Source organism: Panthera onca, chromosome C1 (genome assembly GCF_046562875.1).
Source record: "Panthera onca isolate mPanOnc1 chromosome C1, mPanOnc1 haplotype 2, whole genome shotgun sequence".
NCBI lineage: Eukaryota > Metazoa > Chordata > Mammalia > Carnivora > Felidae > Panthera > Panthera onca.
Genome location: NC_138346.1, coordinates 208,762,525 through 208,780,623, shown reverse-complemented (window position 1 = coordinate 208,780,623; position 18,099 = coordinate 208,762,525). Strand labels below are relative to the sequence as shown.

The 18,099-nt window shown below is 50.4% G+C and overlaps 1 protein-coding gene across 1 annotated transcript in view; it reads left to right on the top strand.

Moving 5' to 3' along the window:
• Positions 1-18,099, top strand: part of ACTL8 (actin like 8) — a 60,041-nt gene that overhangs the window by 27,440 nt on the left and 14,502 nt on the right. The gene's annotated exons all lie outside the window — the stretch shown is intronic.

Below are 18,099 nucleotides of genomic sequence, written 5' to 3'. Positions count from 1 at the left end.
TTTTCTTTTTTTTTTTTTTTTTAATTTTTTTTTAACGTTTTATTTATTTTTGAGACAGAGAGAGACAGAGCATGAACGGGGGAGGGGCAGAGAGAGAGGGAGACACAGAATCGGAAGCAGGTTCCAGGCTCCGAGCTGTCAGGCCAGAGCCCGACGCGGGGCTCGAACTCACGGACCGTGAGATCATGACCTGAGCCGAAGTCGGACGCTTAACCGATTGAGCCACCCAGGCGCCCCGCGAGCCAACATTTTCTGAGTGCCCACTAAATAAAGGGCCGGTCTCCCTACACCTCGATGCCCCCTTACCGGCTACAAAAAGTAAACTGAGATTCAGACGTGGGACGTGACTTGCCTGAGGCCGCTCAGCCACAGAGTAGAAGCGCTGGGACTTGAACCCACATCCGTTTGGGTCCCGAGCACTTTTTATTTCCACCCTTCGATAGCAATTCCTCTGTTCGGGGCCAACTCAGGAGCCTGGTGGGGGAGGGGGGGGCACGTATGGGCACACGCTATATGGCGGGGTCCCCGGCAGACTCCCCCGTGGGCAGTGGCGGGGAGGTGGCTGGGTCGGGCCTCCCGATGGTCCACGGGCACCAGGCCTCAACGCCCGGCTGATTTGCCTGCCTGACGAGGCGAGTGATGTTTTATGCATGGCGCCTAATTTGGCCCCGGCAGTCTCTGGCTATATTTAACACCATTAATCATTATTGTTGGCTCCCAGGGGGACGGATCCCTGATTAGTGTCAGAGACACATCACACGAGGAAGGGGGGGGGGGGAGAAAAAAGAGCTCCCTCCACACTGATCCCAACTAACTGGAGAGCCGAGACGCGTGTTCGCGGCACCTTCCTCTCCGCCATCTGCGGAGTGCGTGACTCCGGCTTCCTCGGCTTGGATCCCGCACCTCCGGCGCTGGGCTGCAGCCAGGGCCCCCTCGGCGCCCCGGCACCCCCTCTCCTTTGCATCAGAGCAGCGTGTAGCTCAGCCAAGCCGGGACGCCGGCCTCAGTCTGCGTGCGAGAAAGGGCCGCCCAAGCACTTATTAGGCTCCTACTGTAGGTGGATATCCCTGCCCGGTGGCCTCACCCACCTTATCCCCATCTTCCCAGATGGGACGGGTTTTCAACCGTCCTTGACGGAGAGGGAGCTGAGGCTCAGAGGTAGGTTTCACAGGCCTGGGGCCAGTTGGATCCAACCGGTGGGGAAGAGCCGGCATTTAAGAAAACTCCTCGAGTGTTGTGCGACCGCGTGGCTTTGCCTTCAGATATCCTGGGAGGGTTTTCTGTTGCACAGGGCACGGCAAAGAGCCCAGTCTTTCTCAGAATTGGATGTAAACCTACGTGGAGACCTGGGGTCTGTGTCCAACGTTTATTCTCTGTCCCCTTTGGGCTCAGGTGAATGGTGGGAAGCTCCTTCTTACGCATCCCTTCCTTGCTTGCCCTGCCCCCACCTTTAGGCTCGCATCAGGGACAGTGGCTCCTGTCTCTTCCCAGAGTCCATGGGCCTCTCTGCTGAGCAGCATCTGCCTTCCTGCTCATGGAGGCGGCCTCTCCGGGGCTTGACTCTGGGGTTTTGCCAAGACCTTCTCCAGTAGCAGTAAAGACGGGAGACCCAAGAAACAAGAAGGTGAGGACAGAGGACAGAGGACCCCGTCCTGCCACCACTAGTCACCCCGTTCGCTGGCAGACTCAAGGTCAAGGAGAGCCAAACAGAGGTCAGCGGGGTGGGGGAGGAGGTGGACCCAAGGGACAGGTCCCCTGGGAGGACTCCGTGTCTTCTGCCATGGGAATGTTCAAGACCAGCAGCTTCCCTGGCGAGGGGCTGACCTTGTGGGGTCCCTGTTGGGGGAGGGGTTTGAAGGGGCCGACGGGGGCTCTCTGACCCTGTGGACATGGAACTGACGCATGTGACCACCTGCTATGTGCACAGGCCCTGTGCCAAGGGCTCTGTCCAAGGAGGCTGCTGGCTGTGGAGTGTTAACGCCTCGTGGGTAAAAATGGGAAATAATTTTGACGTTTCCACTTCCTGCCCTTAATAGGGTTTCTTCAAATTCTCCTTTCCTGGACCTTAATGTCTTTGACAATGTTCACTATGTTCTGGGCCCTGGCAGTTATTAGAGCATCATCCGATCTGTATTAAGACCTCCAATGTCATGTCCCATCGAAAGCCCCTGAGCTTCCCCAGGATCCTCAGGAGAGGTGGAAGGAAGGCCACCTCTCTGTGGCCAACACCCTGCTCTCTGTAAGGTTGCCCTTCTGTGCACAGCACGTGTGGGGAGAGTTGGCGTTTAGGACCGGTTCTGCTTCCTCCTGGTGAATCCTGGCAGGGGACGAGAGGGGGTAGTCCGACCTCAATTCTGGGCAGTACCTTGTCAGCTCTTTCCAGAATCTGAGAGTACTTAGCTCTCCTTATCTTTCATTTGGCTTCAGGGGTAATTCCAAGGCACTAGGAAAAGTCCCACCCATACTGGTTACCTGCAGATTTCTCTTTGTTGTAACAACCACTCTGTTTGGTTTATGGGCTTATTTCCACCATGGGTGAGGAAACAGAAGCTCAGAGAGGTGCAGTCACTTGTCCAAGGCTGCTCAGCGATAGGCAGTGGATGAGAATTAAACCCAGGTCTGGCTCACCTTAAGGCCCTCACATAAAAGCCCAGGGCCCAAGTTCCTGAATCTCAGCTGGGTCATTTCCTAGCTGTGTGGCCTTGGGCAGAGTTACTCACTTAACTTCCTTTGCCTTAGTTTCCTCATCTGTAAAACATGGATGACAATTAACGCCCAGGGTTGTTGGAAGGATTAAGTACGTTATACCTTAAGACGCTTTATTACATTTGCCACAAGGACTGTTGCTGGCGTCATCCATTGACTTCTACGTCCCACAGGAGAAGTGCCTTTCAGGCCTCAAAGTCTGGGAAACAGATATTGAGCAACCAGCAGTCACCATTAGTTGTGTTTCCCCCTTTGCTTTGGCTGCTAGGAAGCTCAGTCAAATTGCTGCAGGTATATAAACCTTCCCGGTCTCATTTTTTCTACTTTTCCCTTTGCTGTAATGTTTTTTTATGTCATTGTGTCTTACTGCCTACCCTATTAAGTTACATAACATTCTCCTGGTTGTCGCAGACTGACGTTGCCATCACAGGGGAAGTTGAGGGCAGTGTAGAGATCCTAGAAAGCTGCTCTTCCAGATGGTGCCTAGTCCTTCCCCCTCAGAGAAAAGGATGTTTGAAAACTGAACCACTCTCGTGGGAAGGAGTGGGTGAGCAATACTAGAAAATCCCTTTAATCCTTTGAATGCTAAGGCGGTAGGACAATGCGCTGATAAGGTCTGCAAAAGGAGGATTATCTCATAGGTCCCCATATCAGCTTAAGGTTGATGCAGAAAAGCCAAAAAAGAGGCCTAAGCAAAGTGTAGAGGTGGGGTCCATCCTGGCCTGGCATGGGGCCCTCAGTGTGGGGACTCAGTCCTCCTCTTTATTTCTGCTATGCCATAGCTTCTACTCCCCAAGCCCCTCCTGCTCCCAGATGGTTACTGGAACTTGCCAACATGCCTGCATTTCAGCCAGCAGAAGGAAGGGAGGAAGGACGAAGAAGGGCATTGCTTTCTCCCATTAAAGATACTTCTAGAAGCTGCAGATAGAACCCCCCCCCCCCATCTTTCTCCCCACTGACCCGTTTTACAGCCACGCCTAGCCTCCAGGGAGGGTTCATCCCTGCAAACCTGGCTTTCTCCGAGCCCCTTTCCTTCACTATAAACACACCAGCCACCTTGTAGGGCTCTTAAGAGGATTAAATAAGAACATAGTAAAATATAACAGGTGTTGTGCAAATGTAAATTTCCTTCTATTTTTAGTTCTCCCTTCCCTCCATTACTTGGGAGGAAGAGGGAAGCTTTAGCTACAACTGGAAAGATTTAGGAGCAATAAAAAAAGAGAAAATATTGCAACACACACACACACACACACACACACACACACACACACACAGGAGCGCTGGGGTAACAGATTCCCTTTGGCTGCGATCAGTGAGGCTGTAAAACAGAAACTAAGAAGCAGGGCCCGGGTCCCATGTTGATCACTAGCGGTTAGATATGTGTAGACATGGGGTGGGGACCCAATGAACTTGGAAGGACGGCATCTGCCCTTCGGTTCCTGAACATGGCCGTGATTGCCTTCCCTATAGGCGTTCAGAGCTTGCACAGGCCTGTCTCGCTCTTTTCCCCCTCAAGGCAAGCATGGGCAGTTTCAAGGCTGCACACCAAGCAAACTGGCACGGGGTGCAACATTGGGGAGTCTCTCATTCCCTTGACGCCCGCTTCCTGCCAGGGCTGAGCCCCCAGGAGCCCCTCTGGGGCCTTTAAAAGCTGAGCTAGTGGAGTGCAGGAGCCCAGCAGGCAGCTGGCTCTGCTCGGGGCGGAAGCTGCCGGGCATGTTGCTTTCCAGGGGTGTCTCACCGGGGCAGGGATGTTGAAGCTGTTTGCACAGGGCCGGGCATACAGTGGGGGCCCAGGAAGCAGTAACCCTTATTACCAGCAGATGGGAGGTGTGAGAGGGGGCAGAGGGGGGTCCAAGAAACCGAGGACTTGGCTCCACGGAGACGAGGTGGGACCTGGAATAATGGGGAGACCTGGCAAGTTACCAGATCTGAATGGGGAGAGGACAGAGGTGGGCAGGTAGAGAGGAATTCTCCTCTCTCCATAAAGGCTTTTGTGTAGCCAAATCCTGGGGGGGAGGGGGGATTCACAGTCCAGCTCCTCCCCCACCACGACTTTGCTTTAGGGGCACCTGAGTTCTCTCTCCCGATCTCAAAGAATTAGCTAATTAGGCTGGTTCTGCCTAGAAGGCAGAGGTCGTATTGGCTTGTAATTCTGTGAAGTGTGCAGGGGAACTAAGCCGACTTAATGGCCACGGCTCTGCCTTCTGTCTCGTCCTGAATGACACAGACCGGGTGCTGGTACCGCAGGGTGTAGCACGCGACTTCCCTTCCTCCCCCACCCTCATGCCACCTCCGGGGAGGGCACGGTGCCCACGGAGCTCACGGTCAGGCGGGGGAGCCGTGCAGCGCACGCACAGTGGGGACCGGCAGCCCGGGCGGGGTCTGCGAGGGCAGGGGGACCCTCTGATGCCACGAGGCAGGACTGGGTGGCCTCTGGAGTGGGGAGGGAGCGCTGGCTCACAGGGGAACACTAACCGCTTACCTGGCGGGTGCTGAGCCCCGGAAAGGACATTAAGCCAGCAAAAGAGGGAAAGAGCGAGAGAAAAAGAGAGAGAAAGACTTGGACGGAGATTGAGATTTGAAAGGCCCACAGAGTTTACTAGGAGCTCTGATTTCACGATTTGTTAGTCTGAGTCGTGCCCTAATTTCTACCAGGAATGATTGAATCTGGCATAACTGCCTCGCGCTCATTCCTCACACGCTTTTCACGTGCCCAAACTAGGTTAACGTTGAAAAAAAATCTTCTATTTTTGTCCCCCAGGTAAGGCAAGTTCACGTCATTCTATCATTTGTCTGGTCAAGGCCCTTCTCTGGTTTCACTTTCTACAGATCTTTCATTTCCAGCCTGGCCGCTATACCCGCCCCAGGGGAACGCTCGTGCCTCTGGTCCGTCCTGATGCGTGTGCAGCCATATAAAACATGTAAGCTTTCGTGTTAACTTATGTCACCGGTATTGTACTCCTGATGAGCTCGTTTCATTTGTTAACCGGTTCGACTCAGTGGCTGTTTCAAAGTCCCGTCTGTTGCTGGAAAGTCCAGGGACTCTGGTCTGTCCTTACGGGGCACCCATGTTGGTGACATCTCCATCCAGGTCCTGCTCCGCAAACAAGGCTTCAGGGAATGTGCTTGTAAAGCCCCGTCACAGGCCTGGTGGGGTTGTTTCTCTGGGGGTGTAGACCAAAGAGTGGGTCTACACTGGGTTGCCCCGGACGACCTTCCAGAAGGTCCTCCTGGGCTCTCTTTCCCGCCCTCCCTTACCAACCCCCCTGCATCCTCCCTGCACCTGTTGGTGATTTTTAGTTCATCTGGTACATGTAGAACAGCTCATTGCTTTAGCAGGGGTGTTGCTGAGCGAGGTGTGGGTGAACACCTCTGTCTGCATGCCAGCTGTCTGGATTGCCTGTCCCCGAGCTGGCTAGTCGTATGCTTTCCCCTTTGCCCCATGCGTTGGTCCTTTTTCTTGTGTTGGTTTGTAAGAGTTCCTTACTTATCACTTTTAGACATCACTGGGTTCTTCTCTCATTGTGATATGTGTCTGTTAAACGCATCTGTGCTTTCACAGAATAGAAATCGATCACTTTTATGTTGTTACATCTCTCCCGGTTTTTGTTTTTGGCCTTAGAAATTGTGTGCGTTTAAAAAGCCCTTCCCTCTACACCAAGCCGAAAAGATTCTCCTATGATTTCTCCTCTTAGCTTTATAGTTTTAGTTAAAAAAATTTTTTTTTAATGTTTATTATTTGAGAGGGAGAGAGAGAGAGACAGAGAGCAAGCAGGGGAGGGGCAGAGAGAGAGGGAGACACAGAATCGGAAGCAGGCTCCAAGATCTGAACTGCCAGCAAAGAGCCCGACGCGGGGCTCGAACCCACAGACCACGAGATCATGACCTGAACTGAAGTCGGCCGCTCAACCGACTGAGCCACCCAGGCGTCCCATGGTTTTATTTTTTAAATTGAGGACTTTGATCCATGTGGATCCTGTCCTGTGTTCTCTGTACTGTAGTTTGTGCCATAAATCAGTCCCATGCCCCACCCCCCACCGCCCACATTTTAGGCTTTCTCCTCCAGTTTAGGGACCACCGTTATCAGGACTCAACTTGGCGCATGAGGAAGGCTCCTGTTTCTGAGTTCTCTCCGCTGTTCGGCCATCCATCTGTTTTCATACGAGTATTACAGCTCTTTTTATTACCGCTCCCCTGGGATAGCTCTTCATTCAGAGTCCAGAGACTTCGTTCCTCTTTTCCAAGATTCAGCAACTTTCTTCTTCCAGATTATCTTGAACAGGGGCACGTGGGTGGCTCAGTCGGTTAAGCGTCCCACTCTTGATTTCAGCTCAGGTCATGATCTCACGGTTTGTGAGTTTGAGCCCCGCGTCAGGCTCTGCATGGAACCCGCTTGAGATTCTCTCTCTCCCTCTCTCTCTCTGCCCCTTCCCTACTTGCTCTCTCTCTAAATAAATAAATAAACTTTAAAACAGAATAACTTGGTCAAATTCTGTAAAACACTGGCTGTAATTTTTATTGAAGTTGCATTAAAATTTCTGGATTGATTTGGGGAGTTAATGTATTAATGACGTTCACATGACATTTATATCTTTTTTTTGTCATTTGATAACTTAAGACTTTTCCTTATACAAATCCTGAGCATTTGGGTCAGTTCTAAACTAGGTTATATATTTTAATTGATAACATGAGCGGCATGTCTCATTGGTTATTACCAGTGCAGAAGAATGCAGTTCATTTTTAAGTTCATTGTTTTGAACATGTTTCAGTCTTGTTGGGCTTTTGTCCTATCAGTGCTGACATTCTTATCTTAAATGTGAACAGTGATAGTTTTCTCTCTCTTCTTCCAATTATTTTGTTTTATTTCTTCTTGTCCTAGTGCGTGGGCCAGCACCTCCAGTCTCATATCGAAAATGTAGTAGCAGTCAGGGCAGACTTCTTGTCTTATTCCAAGTTTTAAAAGGAACAGGGCTAAGATTCTCAGCTCAAGATGGCATTCGCCGTAGGTTTTATGACGTAGCATCGATCCAGTTAAGGAAATTCTCTTCAATTCCTTGTTGAGTTTGTAAACATAGATGTCAAATTTGACCAGAGGTGTTTGCCAATCTCTTGTTATAATTCTCGCACTTGTGTGCTAAACCCCACTGTGTCTAAAAGTAATTACAAAGTTCGGTGTGCCGGACTGGGTTACGCGAGCTTTATACGTGTTAACTCAGTCCTTTTAACAACTCTGGGTAAGGCATTGTTTTTTTTTTATCCCTTTCTTAGATGGGGCAAAGGACGGTACAGAGAGGCTAATTAACTTGCCCAACGTTGCACAGCTTGTCGGGCCCAACTTCAGCATTTGTAGGGCCAGGGAAAGGGGATATATGAATAGTCCTATATCAGTTCTAAATATATATACAATGGAGTATTACTGAACCACGAAAAGAATGAAATCTTGCACTTGCAGCAACATGAATGGAGCTGGAGGGTATAGTGTTAAGTGAAATAAGTCTAAGACAAGCACCACATGAGTTCACTTGTGTGTGGAACGGAAGAAACAAAACAAATGAACAAAGAAAAACAGAGCCAAATAAAAAACCCGAGTCTTAACTATAGAGAGCAAGCCGGTGGTTTTCCGAGGGGAGGTGGGTGGGGGGATGGGGGAAATAGGAGATAGGAATTAAAGGGCACTGAGCGGTGTAGAGAATGGTTGAATCCCTGTATTGTACACCTGAAACTAATCTAACACTGTGTATTAACTCTGTCTTCAATAAAAAAACGTGAAAACTATCCTGAAACAAAAAAACCCCACTCATATATAACTTAAATTTCATTTCAATTTAGAAATAAAGTTATAAAACGAGTTAGCAAACGGTTAAGTAAAATATATTCTGCCCTCCTGCCTGAGAAATCTACCTTGATAAAGATCAAGTCCACAAGATACCAAGATCACCGAATTTAATTATTACCAGACATTTCAGTATTCTGTTAATACATCAGAAATATCTGGATGAGTGATGCAGTCACACATAATTCATACCTTACCTATTTGTTCCAGAGAACTTACTTCCATGGCCTCCAATTCAATAAAATAACTAGATTTTATTGTAATCAAGGCTTTCACATGATTTGTGTTCTATTGATAGCAGCGAGATAAAAGATAAAAAACCAAAACGTTACGTACAAAGTATACAGAATTGGACTTTTATGAACTATAAATTAAATGTAAACAAATAAAAAGAATTTCTTTAACTTTTAGAAGTTTTTGATCTGAAATTCAAAATCAGCTGCACACATTATGTGCCAAAGTGTACATCAATAAAATTTTTAAATTCAAAATTATCTGAAGCTTGAACGTATCTGCCCTTTAAAAACATAGTTCTAGCAGGGGCGCCTGGGTGGCTCAGTCGGTGGAGCGTCCGACTTCGGCTCAGGTCGTGGTCTCACGGTTCGTGGGTTCGAGCCCCGCGTCGGGCTCCGTGCTGACGGCTCGGAGCCTGGAGCCTGCCCTTAATTCTGTGTCTCCCTCTCTCTCTGACCCTCCCCTGCTCACACACACACACACACACACACTGTCTCTCTCTCAAAAATAAATGAAATTTATTAAAAAAATTTTAAATATATATATAGTTCTGGCCCTCAATGTCCATCCAGTTGCCAATGTAAATAATTAGTATCATGCTTTGACCCTTAGTACATTGAGATCCAGGCACATTGGGACGTTTAAGAGTCCTAGAAATTTGTCAGTGTTTCGAGTGTCCCTGAGCTGCCACATGAGGCGGCTGTGAATGGTGCTGTGGTCCGGCTAATGGGAGCCTGAGGGAAGGGAGGCAATGGTCCTTCGTTCCGCGGGCATCTATTGCATGGGGGCGGGGCTGGGAGGAGGTTTGGGATGTCGGTTAATTTGTGTTTCCTCTTAGCAAGGTGCTTCTGCTGCTCAGTGCCTGTCACCCCTCAAAGCTGGGTCCTTCTGGTCCCCGGCCTTTGCGCTCGGGTGGCCTCTCGTTTCTGTGATGTCGAACAGGAGCTTCTGCACGCGCTTCTCTGGGGCCTGGACGGTGTTAGTCATCAGGGTGGAGGTTGGGTCGTGTGGCCGAGCGACTGAGGATGCACACATGCACACGGGTAGGTGTGTGTGTGAGTGAGTGCATGTGTGCATACGTGTGTGTATGTGTGTGCACAAGCATGCCCGTATGCATGTGTTGTGTTGTGTGTGCATGTCTGCCTGTGCACACATACTGGGGGTGGAGCCCAGGGTCCAGGGCAGGATCCAGGGGAGTTAGGCAGCTAGCGAGGAATGGAGGGGTCGTTGGCATCGGAACACAGGCTGTCCGACCTGATCTGACCCGTGCTGCCTCTCTACCAAGTTGCTTTAACTTGACGCTTGCCCTGGTTAGCTGATCCTTTTGAAAACGTTTTTTAGGGGCTCCTGGGTGGCTCAGCCCTTTGAGCGTCTGACTTCAGCTCAGGTCACGATCTCACGGTCCGTGAGTTCGAGCCCCACGTCGGGCTCTGGGCCGACAGCTCGGAGCCTGGAGCCTGCTCCGGATTCTGTGTCTCCCTCTGTCTCTGCCCCTCCCCTGCTCATGCTCTGTGTCTCTCTGTCTCAAAAATAAATAAAAACATTTAAAAAAATTTTTAAAAATAAAAAAAAAATTTAATGTTATTTTTAAAATTTTTTTAGTTTTGTGAGAGACAGAGAGACAGAGACAGAGACAGAGAGAGGGAGACACAGAATCCGAAGCAGGCACCAGGCTCTGAGCTGTCAGCACAGAGCCGACGCGGGGCTCAAACTCACGCACTGTGAGATCATGACCCCAGTCAAAGTCGGACGCTTAACCGACTGAGCCACCCAGGCGCTCCCGGTTAGCTGATAGTTTATGTTGGAGTTATATTCACTTATGTTCATGAGTGGAATGGGCTTATGATTTTCTTTGCTTATCATATCCTTACTCGGTTGTGAAATTCACCTTATACCAACTTCATAAAATGAGTTCGGTGCTTTTTCCCTAGTTTCTATAACCGAGGGATAATCCATTCGGTAGAGCTGACCTCTGTGCTCACCTCTACACTTACCCGGGGCCACGGCCCTCTGGGGGGCTTTTCAATTTATTTAATGGTTTATTCTGCTCAACTTTTTTGTTTCTTCTTTTACCAATGTTGGCGTTTTATATTTTTCTGGATATTTCTGTTGGTTTTCAAATTCGTGACCTGCCCAGGACAGTGTGGGGCACAGGTGGGGTTTCCTGGCTTCCCCTGTGAGTGCTGCCGCAGTCTTGTCCTCTGGGCTGCGGTTTCTCTGCAGGGGCCCGGCCACCGCCAGCTCCTGGTGGCTTCTCCTGGATTTCGGCATGGAGGTCAGTCTCCTGGGGTTCCCGGCAGGGGCCTGGGCTGGCTTGGGAGCCATGACTCAGCAGCCAGCATTCATTCTTGAACTTGTCAGGACTGTGTATGGTTAATGTGTCATGTGGGGCCTCCAGGTGGCTATAAGCGGGGGGACAGAGTCCACACGGCGTCGAGGCCCTGCGGGAAGGGCTCTTCAGAAGGTTGGTGATGCCTGTTGGCCGTGGTGTGTGCTGAGGGAGTGAGCAGGCGACAGCGTGTGCTGTGTGGCTGTTCCTGATTTCAGCTATTCGGTCCCGCTGAAGGCCCCTGTGGTTGTAGAGGTAGTTCAAGGCAAGGATTTTAAAGCCCGTGAGATTTGTGTTCAAATTCCAGTTTTGTCAAATTCCAGCGGTATGCCATTGGGAAGTGTTTCTGTCTTCTTACCTATAGGTTGGAAAATTGGATATAATACTGACCTCAAAGGGTATGTGTAAGGCCTAGGTGAACTCATACACCCAGCATAGGAATTGTGTGTCAGTTAGGAATCTCACCGACCCAAACTGGCTCAAACAAAAAAAGGACATTGAATGGCTCAGAGAACTGAAAACTCCAGAAGGAGCCCGGCTTCAGGAATGGTTTGATCCAGAAGTGTATGACGTTGCCCACTGGCCCCATTTCTCTGGGACGTTCTCGGCTCTGCCCTTCTCCCCAGGCCCACTTTATCCTCAGGCGGTCGCGTAAAGGACCGTGGGAGTTTCAGATCTGACACGTGCATGCAAAACAGCAGAAAATGGTTCGTGGGGGCGGCCCTCTGCGATGAGAGAGAAAAATGTTCTTTCCCAGAAGCCCTGAGTTAGTGTCTCCTCGTCATTGGCTTACATCAGGTCATTTGTCCTTCCCTAAATCAGTCACTGTGGCCAGGGGGTTGGGACACAGCCCTGGGCTGAGGGTTAAGTACAGGGTGGGGCCAAAGCCAGGTACAGGGGCTGTTGACTGGATGGGGTGAGGCCGTGGTGGCTGCCCCTGTTGATTGTGGCCACCTCCTAACTGGCCTTCTTGCTTCTGCCTGTGCCCGCCCCCCATCCTTAGTCTAGCGCCAGTGGGGTTCTCCTAACGTGGGGGGTGGGGAGCACGACCCCTCTCATCCTGCTCAGAAACCTTCAGGGGCAACACCTTCCTTTATGGTTTCCTGCCCAGGCCCTACATGCTCTGCACTCCGTGCTCCCCACTGCTGTCCTCCTCCCCACTGGAAACCGCCCCACACGCCCGGGTCTCTCCCTTCCAGCCACGCTGTGTCCCCTCCCACCTCGGGGCCTTTACCCCTCTCTTCCCCAGATACTGGCATGCTTTGTGTCCCCATGTCCTCAGGTCTTGGTCAAGAGCTCCTCCTTGGAGAGGCTTTTTCTGATCAGCCTGTTTAAAATAGGAATTTCTTCCCGTATACGTACCCCCGTCCCTTGCTTTATTTTTCCTTGTAGCCGATATTTTATAAAACAAATCTGTTTCCTGCCTCCCTCTGGCACATACACACACACCAAGGGCAGCTCCGTGGCCTTCTTTCCTTGTCCGCTGCTCCATTGCAGGGCCCCGCACAGTGCCTGGTATACAGTAGGCGCTCGATAATTTGTCAGAGGTTGTAGCTCTAACCCCGCCCTCTCCTGCTACCAGCCCAGTGAGCGCTCCGCTCTCACGTGCCGGCCTTGTCCAAGGACCAGGGCAGGAGGCCCCAGGGATGAGAGGTCACCTGCCCCAATGATCTATGACACGTGGCCTGGACATCGGTGTCTGCTCTGATCCTGGGGGGGCAGCTGGGCACCTGGGGAAAGGCGTTGCTTCCCCCCACCTTCTCACCGTAGGCTGCCAGGATCTTATTAGCCCTGTTTACACGGCCAGGATGTCGAGCGATTAATTTTTAATGGCTTGGTTTATTGCATGTTTGAATGGTTTATTGAGTAATTCCCACATTTAAGTGATTAATTCCCCAGAGTTCAGAACGACTGGTTAGTTTTACATTAATCAGGGTTTCTGAATGCCAAGAGACAATCAATCAATCCTCCCTGCCAGGGAGAGTAATGTTAGAATACCTCAAGGTACAATGGAGTTAAGAAAAGGAGTAATTAAAACCCTGTCTTCTCCTCATGCAAATTTGATGTCTCTCTCTGTCTCTGTCTCTCTCCATTCTGCCTCCCCTGTCCCAGCCTCAGTGAAGGGACTCCCTGAACCCAGTTACTCCTTGGAAGGATCCACTCCACCCTGCCCTTGGACTTCCTCTAAAGAGGTTCAGCCCATCTGCCTCCGGGAGGCGGGGTCTGCTCAGCTCCCTGCCCCTGGAAGGGGGAGTCTGGAGCCATTGACGGTCCCCGGCTTCTGTCCCCCAGCTTGGTCTCTGATTTGCAGAGAAGCTGAGAGGCATGTCTGGCCTCATGATAAAATGTCTGGTTTCACCTGGTAGCCCGGCAGGTGGATCTCCCCACGGGAGGCAAGGGCAGGGTGCTTGGAGTGGGCGCTTTGCCTCTGGGCCCTACCATGGGTCCCCCGTGGCCTGGTCAGCCACAAACAGGAAAGAAACGTGAGCTGCTTTTGCGTCTGTATGAGTTCCTTACGGCTCCTATGACAAATGACCACAAACTTCATGTTTAATACAAGACAGATTTATTAACTTACGGTTCTGGACGCCCGAAGCATGAAGTGAGTCTCAGGGGCTGAAATCAAGCTGTTGGCGGGGCTGTGTTCCTCGTGGAGGCCCTAAGGAAGGACCCATCTCCTTGCCTTTCCCCACGTCTAGAGGCTGCCTGCACTCCCGGGCTCGCGGCCCCGTCCTCCCCAGCAGTGTTGCTGCCTCTCCAGATCTTTCTCTGACTCTGACCTTCTTCCTCTCTCCTCCACATTGAAAGGACCCTTGTGATTCCCTTGGGCTCGGCTGGATAATCCGGGGTACGTGCCCAGATCAGATGATGAGCAGCCCAAATCCCACCTGTAACCTTAATGCCCCTTCGCCACATAAGCTGACATGTCTGTAGGTCGGGGGAGCGGGACAGGGACGTCCTTGTGCTGTGCCGACCGTAGGGAGCATCGGGAGGCTGAGAGCAGCGTGGCTGTCTGGTTGGAGGCATGAACTCTGCAGCCAGAGACTCTGGGATCATGCCCTAGTTCAGTGCTCAACGGCTGTTGGAACTTGGTAGGTTTTCTACCTGTGCCTCCGTTTCCTTAGATAAACACCCGAGGACAGTGCTGGTGGCCAGCCCACAGGGTGGCTGTGCTCACAAGATGGGGAGTGAAGCTCCCGCATGGCACAGGGATCTTGGGACGTATGCTCAGGGTGAGCGGCAGTCAAGTGCCGGTATCCGAACGCAGGGGTGTAAAGCCGGGGTAACGCTGCCCACGTCACCTGGTTCCTCAGGAGCCAGTGACAGTGGGGATGAAGACGCCGAGTTCCTTGCAAAATGTTTCCAACCAAACGCAATAATGGGCACGGGCCCCAGAGGGAGCCTTGATGGACAAACCCTGGAGGGCTCTCGTGCACACATAGCGTGCCGACCCCGCGGGAGCAAAGACCCCCAGGTAGACAGGTAGCAGTAAGAGGCTCCATCAACTAACGGGAGCTAACGTGTGATGGTTCTGTGCCGTGCCCTTGAGGCGATATCGCCCGTCCTTGGAGCATCCGTGAAAGGTAGTTTTGTTCTCATCTGAAAACGAAGGCTTAGTGAACTGGTTAGCCTGAGGCCACATGGTTAGTCGGGGCGGCTCTTACCTTGGGCTCTGGAAACCACAGGCATGGATTTGAATCCCGAGCGCCCTGTGGACTGGGTGTCTTGGAGCCGATGCCTTCCTTCACATCTGTCAACTATAATCACTGTATCCATACACTGGAGACGGGTCAATGCCCTTGTCATTGGCTTCTTGTGCAGGTTAAATGAGATCATATGGGGGAAGTGCCTTGCCCGGTGCCTGGCACATAGTAAGCCCCGGCAGGTGTTCTGGGTTGTGGTAGTCCGTGGAGGAGGGAGCTCCCCAGTGAAGGTTGTCTGATGCTAGAAGCTTTCTGGAGCAAAGCCTTGGTTTTGGATCTTCAAGGCTGGAGACATTTCAGGGAAGGGAATTTCAGACAGAGAAGAGATGTGAAATGGGTAAACTTCTCAAGAAGCAGATACCACCCCGTGGCTCTCGCCCCAGGTTCACGGATGGGGAGGAGAGCGAGAGGTGAGGCCAGCCAGGGGGCTGGAGACTGGTGCCTTCCAGCAGAGTTCACACCCTCTCTTGTCGGCAGTGGGAGCTGGTGGAGGGTTTCGACCAGGGAAGTTACCAGAGGCTAATGGAGGAAACCAATGTTTTAGGGATACGGAAGCGGAGTCCGCATGGAACCATCATGTTGCCAGCATGCCACTGTGTTTTAAAAACTGTAATCATTCGGGGCACCTGGGTGGCTCAGTCGGTTGAGCGTCCCACTTCGGCTCAGGTCATGATCTCATTGTTCACGAGTTCGAGCCCCACATCAGGCTCGCTGCTCTCAGCCTGTCAGCACAGAGCCCACTTCGGATCCTCTGTCCTCCTCTCTCTCTGTGCCTCCCCCGCTTGCACGCTTCCATAAATAAATACATATTAAAAAAAGAACGGTATTCATTCAACACAAGTTGATTTAACAAAAACATGCCAGCCATTTGGTGGGACCATGGAAGCAAAAGACAAAAACTTGTCCTCCTTAGAGCCTGCACTCTGGTGGCACTTGCAAGACAGACAACAGGCCAGAAGACATACCACGTGTGTACTTGGATACGGGCTGCGGGACTCGTAAAGGTCACTGCTGTGGTGACAGCTGGGAGCAGAGCGAGTGGACAGGGGAGGGCTTCTCCGACGGGGCAACCCTTGAGCTCAGACTTGCCTGACGAGAAGCACCTGTTTCCAGAAGAGCTGACACAGGTGTTCCAGACGGAAGGTAAAGGGAATCCAAGGCTCTTGGGGAGGACAGCGTAGGCTATGGCCCGGGGACGGAAGGACCAGAAAAAGGCTGGAGGCCTGTGCTCTGTGGGAGAGGGTAGAATATAGTATTGGAAAAGCAGGCAAATCTTCATAATACAGAGTCCAGAATTAACTGCCGTTTGTTCTGATTTGGTTCAACTTTTTTCTCCACTGGATTATTCCCATCAGCACAAAACCTTAACATATTATTTCTAATCTATTAAAAAAAAAAAAAAAAGCCCTCCAAGCCTCCTGGGGCCCCATATCCCTCCATATCTATTGTTGTATTTCTTTGCTTGCTTTCATAGCAGAACTCATCAAAATCGTCTATACTTGCCGTCTCTGATTTCTGTTCTCCCAGCCTTTATTTTCCTGAAAGCTTTTAATTTTAAGAAGCATTCATATTTCGAGAAGGTGTGAGAACAGTTCAATGCACTCTCAAAAACCCTTCACCTATATGCACTAGCCATTATCTTCTGACCACATTTGCTTTGAGGCTGCTTCTATATACACACGCTGTTTTTTTTTTCCTCCCATCTACTTGAAAGTAAATTGCATGACATTTTACCTTAAATACTTCTTCATGTATCTCTTTAAAATCAAGGATATTCTCCTTCGAAACCACAATATAGTGATTGAATGCAGGAGATTTAACATTGAAGATACAACCCATATTCAAATATCACCACCAATAGTTCCCAAAGCGTTCTTTTTAAAAATTCACTTAAAAGATTTGCATGCGGTTAAGATTTATCCTTTCTGATGGGTGCTTCTAAATTTTGACAGATGCATGCAGACAAGTAACCAAGATATAATCCAATTCTACCGCCCCCGCCACCAAATTCCTCCGGGCTCCTATGCAGTGTAACCCTTTCTACCAGCCCCGCACTCTTGGCGATCACTGGTCAGTTCTCAGTGTTTACGGTTTCTGCCTTTTTGCAGAATGTCCTAGAAATTCAAACTTACAGATTTCTTTGCAGGACCCAGAAATTCTGCCTTCTTGCACATCGCACACTGATTTTTTTTAACGTTTATTTATTTATTTTTGAGACAGAGAGAGACAGAGCATGAACGGGGGAGGGTCAGAGAGAGGGAGACACAGATTCTGAAACAGGCTCCAGGCTCTGAGCTGAGCTGTCAGCACAGAGCCCGATGCGGGGCTCGAACTCACGGACCACGAGATCATGACCTGAGCCAAAGTCGGCCGCTTAACCGACTGAGCCACCCAGGTGCCCCTTTCGCACACTGATTTTTGAAGTCATCCATACTATTGTACGTATCCATAATTTCTCCTTTTTACCGCTGACTGGTTCACCAGTTGGATGGACCTGCCATTTATTATTCATCACTCAGTTGGAGAACATTTAGGTTGTTTCCAGGTTTGGGTAATTTACACTGGTGTAAAGGCTTTTGTGTGAACATAAAATTTGGTTTCTCTTAAGAATAGGGTTGCTGGGGGCGCCTGGGTGGCGCAGTCGGTTAAGCATCCGACTTCAGCCAGGTCACGATCTCGCGGTCCGTGAGTTCGAGCCCTGCGTCAGGCTCTGGGCTGAAGGCTCGGAGCCTGGAGCCTGTTTCCGATTCTGTGTCTCCCTCTCTCTCTGCCCCTCCCCCGTTCATGCTCTGTCTCTCTCTGTCCCAAAAATAAATAAAAAACGTTGAAAAAAAAAATTAAAAAAAAAAAAAAAAAAAAAAAAAAAGAATAGGGTTGCTGGAGTGGCACCTGGGTGGCTCAGTCGGTTAAGCATCCGACTCGGGCTCAGGTCATGATCTCGAGGTCTGTGAGTTCGAGCCCCAGGTCAGGCTCTGTGCTGACAGCTCAGAGCCTGGAGCCTGCTTCGGATTCTGTGTCTCCCTCTCTCTCTGCCTCTCCCCCGCTCACACTCTGTCTCTCTCTTGCTCTCTCTCAAAATAATAAATAAACACTTAAAAAAAACTAAAAAAAAAAAAAAAAAAAAAAGAATAGCGTTGCTGGGTTGACTGGTAGATGGGTGTTTAACTCTGTGCAAAACTTCCAAGCTATTTTCCTGATTGAATCTTTTTATAGTCCCACCAGCAGTGTATGAGAATTTCAGTTCTTCAAGTCCTTGCCAGTAGTTGGGATTGTTCTTTTTCAAAAAAAAT